Source organism: Saccoglossus kowalevskii, chromosome 18 (genome assembly GCF_978046115.1).
Source record: "Saccoglossus kowalevskii chromosome 18, keSacKowa6.1, whole genome shotgun sequence".
Classification (NCBI taxonomy): Eukaryota; Metazoa; Hemichordata; class Enteropneusta; family Harrimaniidae; genus Saccoglossus; species Saccoglossus kowalevskii.
In genome coordinates this window covers 6956730-6969449 of record NC_140658.1, presented here as the reverse complement: position 1 = coordinate 6969449, position 12720 = coordinate 6956730, and positions in this window count along the sequence as shown.

The following is a 12720-nucleotide window of genomic DNA, read 5'->3' as shown; positions in this document are numbered from 1 at the left end:
AGATGTATTTGCACATTTTACGGCCGGCTCCTATGACATTCTGCTAACATGAGAGGTTTCAAATGGATTTTAGTCATTTTTCATACTTTATAACTGCATGGTTCGATATAATAACAACGTAGGTCAAATAAACAAACAAATCTAGCAACTTTGGAATCGCTTTGGAGAACTTTGCACACTGTGTTAACAGCTTGGACCAAATAGGTGCAGACTGCAAAAACTCAAAAATGTGTCACCCGCTGGATTTCTCAGGTTGTCACCCATGCAAGTACTACCCACGACCGATTGAACTTTACTTCCATTATCGGTCGATCATCTGACCACGCATCTATCAGGTTCATTTAAAAATTATCGTAATTGGCAGCAATTTTATGAATGGAAATGTTTAAAAATTCTACATCCTTCGATTGCCACTACGATATTCAAACGGCCTTTTATGACATATTCATTCACTTTCGCGAACTTTTAACAACTGGATTTGATAATGTAACAGAATAAGTAACATTTCCATGTAAATCTGCCAACTTTGCACAAGCTTTTGACAACTTTGTAAGCACTTTGTTAATCACTTTGCCCTTGGGTAGTGGTACAATGTGCCAACATAAATAGCTGTTTTAAACTTTTACATAATTTTGTTGTAAATTTAACTGCGTAGTTCTATATGAAATGACATAGGGGGAATATACACGCAAATCGACCAACTTTTCAATCGCTTTTTACATTTTTAAGATGTATTTGCACATTTTACGGCCGGCTCATATGACATTCTGCAAACAGGAGAGGTTTCAAATGGATTTTAGTCATTTTTCATACTTTATAACTGCATGGTTCGATATAATAACAACTTAGGTCAAATAAACAAACAAATCTAGCAACTTTGGAATCGCTTTGGAGAACTTTGCACGCTGTGTTAACAGCTTGGACCAAATAGGTGCAGACTGCAAAAACTCAAAAATGTGTCACCCGCTGGTTTTCTCATGGGTTGTCACCCATGCAAGTACTACCCACGACCGATTGAACTTTACTTCCATTATCGGTCGATCATCTGACCACTCATCTATCAGGGTCATTTAAAAATCATCGTAATTGGCGGCCATTTTATGTATGGAAATGTTTAAAAATTCTACATCCTTCGATAGCCACTACGATATTCAAACGGCCTTTTATGACATATTCATTCACTTTCGCGAACTTTTAACAACTGGATTCGATAATGTAAGAGAATAGGTAACATTTCCATGTAAATCTGCCAAATTTGCACAAGCTTTTGACAACATTGTATGCACTTTGTTGATCACTTTGCGCTTGGGTAGTGGAACAATGTGCCAACATAAATAGCTATTTTAAACTTTTACATAATTTTGTTCTAAATTTAACTGCTGGGTTCTATATGAAATGACATAGGGGGAATATACACGCAAATCCACCAACTTTTCAATCGCTTTTTACATTTTTAAGATGTATTTGCACATTTTACGGCCGGCTCATATGACATTCTGCTAACATGAGAGGTTTCAAATGGATTTTAGTCATTTTTCATACTTTATAACTGCATGGTTCGATATAATAACAACTTAGGTCAAATAAACAAACAAATCTAGCAACTTTGGAATCGCTTTGGAGAACTTTGCACGCTGTGTTAACAGCTTGGACCAAATAGGTGCAGACTGCAAAAACTCAAAAATGTGTCACCCGCTGGTTTTCTCAGGTTGTGACCCATGCAAGTACTACCCACGACCGATTGAACTTTACTTCCATTATCGGTCGATCATCTGACCACTCATCTATCAGGGTCATTTAAAAATCATCGTAATTGGCGGCCATTTTATGTATGGAAATGTTTAAAAATTCTACATCCTTCGATAGCCACTACGATATTCAAACGGCCTTTTATGACATATTCATTCACTTTCGCGAACTTTTAACAACTGGATTCGATAATGTAACAGAATAGGTAACATTTCCATGTAAATCTGCCAAATTTGCACTAGATTTTGACAACTTTGTAAGCACTTTGTTAATCACTTTGCGCTTGGGTAGTGGTACAATGTGCCAACATAAATAGCTGTTTTAAAATTTTACATAATTTTGTTCTAAATTTAACTGCGGGGTTCTATATGAAATGACATAGGGGAATATACACGCAAATCCACCAACTTTTCAATCGCTTTTTACATTTTTAAGATGTATTTGCACATTTTACGGCCGGCTCCTATGACATTCTGCTAACATGAGAGGTTTCAAATGGATTTTAGTCATTTTTCATACTTTATAACTGCATGGTTCGATATAATAACAACGTAGGTCAAATAAACAAACAAATCTAGCAACTTTGGAATCGCTTTGGAGAACTTTGCACACTGTGTTAACAGCTTGGACCAAATAGGTGCAGACTGCAAAAACTCAAAAATGTGTCACCCGCTGGTTTTCTCAGGTTGTCACCCATGCAAGTACTACCCACGACCGATTGAACTTTACTTCCATTATCGGTCGATCATATGACCACGCATCTATCAGGGTCATTTAAAAATTATCGTAATTGGCGGCCATTTTATGTATGGAAATGTTTAAAAATTCTACATCTTTCGATAGCCACTACGATATTCAAACGGCTTTTTGTGACATATTCATTCACTTTCGCGAACTTTTAACAACTGGATTCGATAATGTAACAGAATAGGTAACATGTCCATGTAAATCTGCCTAATTTGCACAAGATTTTGACAACTTTGTAAGCACTTTGTTAATCACTTTGCGCTTGGGTAGTGGTACAATGTGCCAACATAAATAGCTGTTTTAAACTTTTACATAATTTTGTTCTAAATTTAACTGTGGGGTTCTATATGAAATGACATAGGTGGAATATACACGCAAATCGACCAACTTTTCAATCGCTTTTTACATTTTTAAGATGTATTTGCACATTTTACGGCCGGCTCATATGACATTCTGCAAACATGAGAGATTTCAAATGGATTTTAGTAATTTTTCATACTTTATAACTGCATGGTTCGATATAATAACAACTTAGGTCAAATAAACAAACAAATCTAGCAACTTTGGAAACGCTTTGGAGAACTTTGCACGCTGTGTTAACAGCTTGGACCAAATAGGTGCAGACTGCAAAAACTCAAAAATGTGTCACCCGCTGGTTTTCTCAGGTTGTCACCCATGCAAGTACTACCCACAACCGATTGAACTTTACTTCCATTATCGGTCGATCATCTGACCACTCATCTATCAGGGTCATTTAAAAATCATCGTAATTGGCGGCCATTTTATGTATGGAAATGTTTAAAAATTCTACATCCTTCGATAGCCACTACGATATTCAAACGGCCTTTTATGACATATTCATTCACTTTCGCGAACTTTTAACAACTGGATTCGATAATGTAACAGAATAGGTAACATTTCCATGTAAATCTGCCAAATTTGCACTAGATTTTGACAACTTTGTAAGCACTTTGATAATCACTTTGCGCTTGGGTAGAGGTACAATGTGCCAACATAAATAGCTGTTTTAAACGTTTACATAATTTTGTTCTAAATTTAACTGCGGGGTTCTATATGAAATGACATAGGGGAATATACACGCAAATCCACCAACTTTTCAATCGCTTTTTACATTTTTAAGATGTATTTGCACATTTTACGGCCGGCTCCTATGACATTCTGCTAACATGATAGGTTTCAAATGGATTTTAGTCATTTTTCATACTTTATAACTGCATGGTTCGATATAATAACAACGTAGGTCAAATAAACAAACAAATCTAGCAACTTTGGAATCGCTTTGGAGAACTTTGCACGCTGTGTTAACAGCTTGGACCAAATAGGTGCAGACTGCAAAAACTCAAAAATGTGTCACCCGCTGGTTTTCTCAGGTTGTCACCCATGCAAGTACTACCCACGACCGATTGAACTTTACTTCCATTATCGGTCGATCATCTGACCACGCATCTATCAGGGTCATTTAAAAATTATCGTAATTGGCGGCCATTTTATGTATGGAAATGTTTAAAAATTCTACATCTTTCGATAGCCACTACGATATTCAAACGGCTTTTTGTGACATATTCATTCACTTTCGCGAACTTTTAACAACTGGATTCGATAATGTAACAGAATAGGTAACATTTCCATGTAAATCTGCCAAATTTGCACAAGATTTTGACAACTTTGTAAGCACTTTGTGATTCACTTTGCGCTTGGGTAGTGGTACAATGTGCCAACATAAATAGCTGTTTTAAACTTTTACATAATTTTGTTCTAAATTTAACTGCGGGGTTCTATATGAAATGACATAGGGGAATATACACGCAAATCCACCAACTTTTCAATCGCTTTTTACATTTTTATGATGTATTTGCACATTTTACGGCCGGCTCATATGACATTCTGCAAACATGAGAGGTTTCAAATGGATTTTAGTCATTTTTCATACTTTATAACTGCATGGTTCGATATAATAACAACTTAGGTCAAATAAACAAACAAATCTAGCAACTTTGGAAACGCTTTGGAGAACTTTGCACGCTGTGTTAACAGCTTGGACCAAATAGGTGCAGACTGCAAAAACTCAAAAATGTGTCACCCGCTGGTTTTCTCAGGTTGTCACCCATGCAAGTACTACCCACGACCGATTGAACTTTACTTCCATTATCGGTCAATCATCTGACCACTCATCTATCAGGGTCATTTAAAAATCATCGTAATTGGCGGCCATTTTACGTATGGAAATGTTTAAAAATTCTACATCCTTCGATAGCCACTACGATATTCAAACGGCCTTTTATGACATATTCATTCACTTTCGCGAACTTTTAACAACTGGATTCAATAATGTAACAGAATAGGTAACATGTCCATGTAAATCTGCCTAATTTGCACAAGATTTTGACAACTTTGTAAGCACTTTGTTAATCACTTTGCGCTTGGGTAGTGGTACAATGTGCCAACATAAATAGCTGTTTTAAACTTTTACATAATTTTGTTCTAAATTTAACTGTGGGGTTCTATATGAAATGACATAGGTGGAATATACACGCAAATCGACCAACTTTTCAATCGCTTTTTACATTTTTAAGATGTATTTGCACATTTTACGGCCGGCTCATATGACATTCTGCAAACATGAGAGATTTCAAATGGATTTTAGTAATTTTTCATACTTTATAACTGCATGGTTCGATATAATAACAACTTAGGTCAAATAAACAAACAAATCTAGCAACTTTGGAAACGCTTTGGAGAACTTTGCACGCTGTGTTAACAGCTTGGACCAAATAGGTGCAGACTGCAAAAACTCAAAAATGTGTCACCCGCTGGTTTTCTCAGGTTGTCACCCATGCAAGTACTACCCACAACCGATTGAACTTTACTTCCATTATCGGTCGATCATCTGACCACTCATCTATCAGGGTCATTTAAAAATCATCGTAATTGGCGGCCATTTTATGTATGGAAATGTTTAAAAATTCTACATCCTTCGATAGCCACTACGATATTCAAACGGCCTTTTATGACATATTCATTCACTTTCGCGAACTTTTAACAACTGGATTCGATAATGTAACAGAATAGGTAACATTTCCATGTAAATCTGCCAAATTTGCACAAGATTTTGACAACTTTGTAAGCACTTGGTTAATCACTTTGCGCTTGGGTAGTGGTACAATGTGCCAACATAAATAGCTGTTTTAAAGTTTTACATAATTTTGTTGTAAATTTAACTGCGGGGTTCTATATGAAATGACATAGGGGGAATATACACGCAAATCCACCAACTTTTCAATCGCTTTTTACATTTTTAAGATGTATTTGCACATTTTACGGCCGGCTCCTATGACATTCTGCTAACATGAGAGGTTTCAAATGGATTTTAGTCATTTTTCATACTTTATAACTGCATGGTTCGATATAATAACAACTTAGGTCAAATAAACAAACAAATCTTGCAACTTTGGAATCGCTTTGGAGAACTTTGCACGCTGTGTTAACAGCGTGGACCAAATAGGTGCAGACTGCAAAAACTCAAAAATGTGTCACCCGCTGCTTTGCTCAGGTTGTCACCCATGCAAGTGCTACCCACGACCGATTTAACTTTACTTCCATTATCGGTCGATCATCTGACCACTCATCTATCAGGGTCATTTAAAAATCATCGTAATTGGCGGCCATTTTATGTATGGAAATGTTTAAAAATTCTACATCCTTCGATAGCCACTACGATATTCAAACGGCCTTTTATGACATATTCATTCACTTTCGCGAACTTTTAACAACTGGATTCGATAATGTAACAGAATAGGTAACATTTCCATGTAAATCTGCCAAATTTGCACAAGATTTTGACAACTTTGTAAGCACTTTGTGATTCACTTTGCGCTTGGGTAGTGGTACAATGTGCCAACATAAATAGCTGTTTTAAACTTTTACATAATTTTGTTGTAAATTTAACTGCGGAGTTCTGTATGAAATGACATATGTGGAATATACACGCAAATCCACCAACTTTTCAATCGCTTTTTACATTTTTATGATGTATTTGCACATTTTACGGCCGGCTCATATGACATTCTGCAAACATGAGAGGTTTCAAATGGATTTTAGTCATTTTTCATACTTTATAACTGCATGGTTCGATATAATAACAACTTAGGTCAAATAAACAAACAAATCTAGCAACTTTGGAAACGCTTTGGAGAACTTTGCACGCTGTGTTAACAGCTTGGACCAAATAGGTGCAGACTGCAAAAACTCAAAAATGTGTCACCCGCTGGTTTTCTCAGGTTGTCACCCATGCAAGTACTACCCACGACCGATTGAACTTTACTTCCATTATCGGTCAATCATCTGACCAATCATCTATCAGGGTCATTTAAAAATCATCGTAATTGGCGGCCATTTTACGTATGGAAATGTTTAAAAATTCTACATCCTTCGATAGCCACTACGATATTCAAACGGCCTTTTATGACATATTCATTCACTTTCGCGAACTTTTAACAACTGGATTCAATAATGTAACAGAATAGGTAACATGTCCATGTAAATCTGCCTAATTTGCACAAGATTTTGACAACTTTGTAAGCACTTTGTTAATCACTTTGCGCTTGGGTAGTGGTACAATGTGCCAACATAAATAGCTGTTTTAAACTTTTACATAATTTTGTTCTAAATTTAACTGTGGGGTTCTATATGAAATGACATAGGTGGAATATACACGCAAATCGACCAACTTTTCAATCGCTTTTTACATTTTTAAGATGTATTTGCACATTTTACGGCCGGCTCATATGACATTCTGCAAACATGAGAGATTTCAAATGGATTTTAGTAATTTTTCATACTTTATGTCTGCATGGTTCGATATAATAACAACTTAGGTCAAATAAACAAACAAATCTAGCAACTTTGGAAACGCTTTGGAGAACTTTGCACGCTGTGTTAACAGCTTGGACCAAATAGGTGCAGACTGCAAAAACTCAAAAATGTGTCACCCGCTGGTTTTCTCAGGTTGTCACCCATGCAAGTACTACCCACAACCGATTGAACTTTACTTCCATTATCGGTCGATCATCTGACCACTCATCTATCAGGGTCATTTAAAAATCATCGTAATTGGCGGCCATTTTATGTATGGAAATGTTTAAAAATTCTACATCCTTCGATAGCCACTACGATATTCAAACGGCCTTTTATGACATATTCATTCACTTTCGCGAACTTTTAACAACTGGATTCGATAATGTAACAGAATAGGTAACATTTCCATGTAAATCTGCCAAATTTGCACAAGATTTTGACAACTTTGTAAGCACTTGGTTAATCACTTTGCGCTTGGGTAGTGGTACAATGTGCCAACATAAATAGCTGTTTTAAAGTTTTACATAATTTTGTTGTAAATTTAACTGCGGGGTTCTATATGAAATGACATAGGGGGAATATACACGCAAATCCACCAACTTTTCAATCGCTTTTTACATTTTTAAGATGTATTTGCACATTTTACGGCCGGCTCCTATGACATTCTGCTAACATGAGAGGTTTCAAATGGATTTTAGTCATTTTTCATACTTTATAACTGCATGGTTCGATATAATAACAACTTAGGTCAAATAAACAAACAAATCTTGCAACTTTGGAATCGCTTTGGAGAACTTTGCACGCTGTGTTAACAGCGTGGACCAAATAGGTGCAGACTGCAAAAACTCAAAAATGTGTCACCCGCTGCTTTGCTCAGGTTGTCACCCATGCAAGTGCTACCCACGACCGATTTAACTTTACTTCCATTATCGGTCGATCATCTGACCACTCATCTATCAGGGTCATTTAAAAATCATCGTAATTGGCGGCCATTTTATGTATGGAAATGTTTAAAAATTCTACATCCTTCGATAGCCACTACGATATTCAAACGGCCTTTTATGACATATTCATTCACTTTCGCGAACTTTTAACAACTGGATTCGATAATGTAACAGAATAGGTAACATTTCCATGTAAATCTGCCAAATTTGCACTAGATTTTGACAACTTTGTAAGCACTTTGTTAATCACTTTGCGCTTGGGTAGTGGTACAATGTGCCAACATAAATAGCTGTTTTAAACGTTTACATAATTTTGTTCTAAATTTAACTGCGGGGTTCTATATGAAATGACATAGGGGAATATACACGCAAATCCACCAACTTTTCAATCGCTTTTTACATTTTTAAGATGTATTTGCACATTTTACGGCCGGCTCCTATGACATTCTGCTAACATGACAGGTTTCAAATGGATTTTAGTCATTTTTCATACTTTATAACTGCATGGTTCGATATAATAACAACGTAGGTCAAATAAACAAACAAATCTAGCAACTTTGGAATCGCTTTGGAGAACTTTGCACGCTGTGTTAACAGCTTGGACCAAATAGGTGCAGATTGCAAAAACTCAAAAATGTGTCACCCGCTGGTTTTCTCAGGTTGTCACCCATGCAAGTACTACCCACAACCGATTGAACTTTACTTCCATTATCGGTCGATCATCTGACCACTCATCTATCAGGGTCATTTAAAAATCATCGTAATTGGCGGCCATTTTATGTATGGAAATGTTTAAAAATTCTACATCCTTCGATAGCCACTACGATATTCAAACGGCCTTTTATGACATATTCATTCACTTTCGCGAACTTTTAACAACTGGATTCGATAATGTAACAGAATAGGTAACATTTCCATGTAAATCTGCCAAATTTGCACAAGATTTTGACAACTTTGTAAGCACTTGGTTAATCACTTTGCGCTTGGGTAGTGGTACAATGTGCCAACATAAATAGCTGTTTTAAAGTTTTACATAATTTTGTTGTAAATTTAACTGCGGGGTTCTATATGAAATGACATAGGGGGAATATACACGCAAATCCACCAACTTTTCAATCGCTTTTTACATTTTTAAGATGTATTTGCACATTTTACGGCCGGCTCCTATGACATTCTGCTAACATGAGAGGTTTCAAATGGATTTTAGTCATTTTTCATACTTTATAACTGCATGGTTCGATATAATAACAACTTAGGTCAAATAAACAAACAAATCTTGCAACTTTGGAATCGCTTTGGAGAACTTTGCACGCTGTGTTAACAGCTTGGACCAAATAGGTGCAGACTGCAAAAACTCAAAAATGTGTCACCCGCTGGTTTGCTCAGGTTGTCACCCATGCAAGTGCTACCCACGACCGATTTAACTTTACTTCCATTATCGGTCGATCATCTGACCACTCATCTATCAGGGTCATTTAAAAATCATCGTAATTGGCGGCCATTTTATGTATGGAAATGTTTAAAAATTCTACATCCTTCGATAGCCACTACGATATTCAAACGGCCTTTTATGACATATTCATTAACTTTCGCGAACTTTTAACAACTGGATTCGATAATGTAACAGAATAGGTAACATTTCCATGTAAATCTGCCAAATTTGCACTAGATTTTGACAACTTTGTAAGCACTTTGTTAATCACTTTGCGCTTGGGTAGTGGTACAATGTGCCAACATAAATAGCTGTTTTAAACGTTTACATAATTTTGTTCTAAATTTAACTGCGGGGTTCTATATGAAATGACATAGGGGAATATACACGCAAATCCACCAACTTTTCAATCGCTTTTTACATTTTTAAGATGTATTTGCACATTTTACGGCCGGCTCCTATGACATTCTGCTAACATGACAGGTTTCAAATGGATTTTAGTCATTTTTCATACTTTATAACTGCATGGTTCGATATAATAACAACGTAGGTCAAATAAACAAACAAATCTAGCAACTTTGGAATCGCTTTGGAGAACTTTGCACGCTGTGTTAACAGCTTGGACCAAATAGGTGCAGACTGCAAAAACTCAAAAATGTGTCACCCGCTGGTTTTCTCAGGTTGTCACCCATGCAAGTACTACCCACAACCGATTGAACTTTACTTCCATTATCGGTCGATCATCTGACCACTCATCTATCAGGGTCATTTAAAAATCATCGTAATTGGCGGCCATTTTATGTATGGAAATGTTTAAAAATTCTACATCCTTCGATAGCCACTACGATATTCAAACGGCCTTTTATGACATATTCATTCACTTTCGCGAACTTTTAACAACTGGATTCGATAATGTAACAGAATAGGTAACATTTCCATGTAAATCTGCCAAATTTGCACAAGATTTTGACAACTTTGTAAGCACTTGGTTAATCACTTTGCGCTTGGGTAGTGGTACAATGTGCCAACATAAATAGCTGTTTTAAAGTTTTACATAATTTTGTTGTAAATTTAACTGCGGGGTTCTATATGAAATGACATAGGGGGAATATACACGCAAATCCACCAACTTTTCAATCGCTTTTTACATTTTTAAGATGTATTTGCACATTTTACGGCCGGCTCCTATGACATTCTGCTAACATGAGAGGTTTCAAATGGATTTTAGTCATTTTTCATACTTTATAACTGCATGGTTCGATATAATAACAACTTAGGTCAAATAAACAAACAAATCTTGCAACTTTGGAATCGCATTGGAGAACTTTGCACGCTGTGTTAACAGCTTGGACCAAATAGGTGCAGACTGCAAAAACTCAAAAATGTGTCACCCGCTGGTTTGCTCAGGTTGTCACCCATGCAAGTGCTACCCACGACCGATTTAACTTTACTTCCATTATCGGTCGATCATCTGACCACTCATCTATCAGGGTCATTTAAAAATCATCGTAATTGGCGGCCATTTTATGTATGGAAATGTTTAAAAATTCTACATCCTTCGATAGCCACTACGATATTCAAACGGCCTTTTATGACATATTCATTCACTTTCGCGAACTTTTAACAACTGGATTCGATAATGTAACAGAATAGGTAACATTTCCATGTAAATCTGCCAAATTTGCACTAGATTTTGACAACTTTGTAAGCACTTTGTTAATCACTTTGCGCTTGGGTAGTGGTACAATGTGCCAACAAAAATAGCTGTTTTAAACGTTTACATAATTTTGTTCTAAATTTAACTGCGGGGTTCTATATGAAATGACATAGGGGAATATACACGCAAATCCACCAACTTTTCAATCGCTTTTTACATTTTTAAGATGTATTTGCACATTTTACGGCCGGCTCCTATGACATTCTGCTAACATGATAGGTTTCAAATGGATTTTAGTCATTTTTCATACTTTATAACTGCATGGTTCGATATAATAACAACGTAGGTCAAATAAACAAACAAATCTAGCAACTTTGGAATCGCTTTGGAGAACTTTGCACGCTGTGTTAACAGCTTGGACCAAATAGGTGCAGACTGCAAAAACTCAAAAATGTGTCACCCGCTGGTTTTCTCAGGTTGTCACCCATGCAAGTACTACCCACGACCGATTGAACTTTACTTCCATTATCGGTCAATCATCTGACCACTCATCTATCAGGGATATTTAAAAATCATCGTAATTGGCGGCCATTTTACGTATGGAAATGTTTAAAAATTCTACATCCTTCGATAGCCACTACGATATTCAAACGGCCTTTTATGACATATTCATTCACTTTCGCGAACTTTTAACAACTGGATTCGATAATGTAACAGAATAGGTAACATGTCCATGTAAATCTGCCTAATTTGCACAAGATTTTGACAACTTTGTAAGCACTTTGTTAATCACTTTGCGCTTGGGTAGTGGTACAATGTGCCAACATAAATAGCTGTTTTAAACTTTTACATAATTTTGTTCTAAATTTAACTGTGGGGTTCTATATGAAATGACATAGGTGGAATATACACGCAAATCGACCAACTTTTCAATCGCTTTTTACATTTTTAAGATGTATTTGCACATTTTACGGCCGGCTCATATGACATTCTGCAAACATGAGAGATTTCAAATGGATTTTAGTAATTTTTCATACTTTATAACTGCATGGTTCGATATAATAACAACTTAGGTCAAATAAACAAACAAATCTAGCAACTTTGGAAACGCTTTGGAGAACTTTGCACGCTGTGTTAACAGCTTGGACCAAATAGGTGCAGACTGCAAAAACTCAAAAATGTGTCACCCGCTGGTTTTCTCAGGTTGTCACCCATGCAAGTACTACCCACAACCGATTGAACTTTACTTCCATTATCGGTCGATCATCTGACCACTCATCTATCAGTGTCATTTAAAAATCATCGTAATTGGCGGC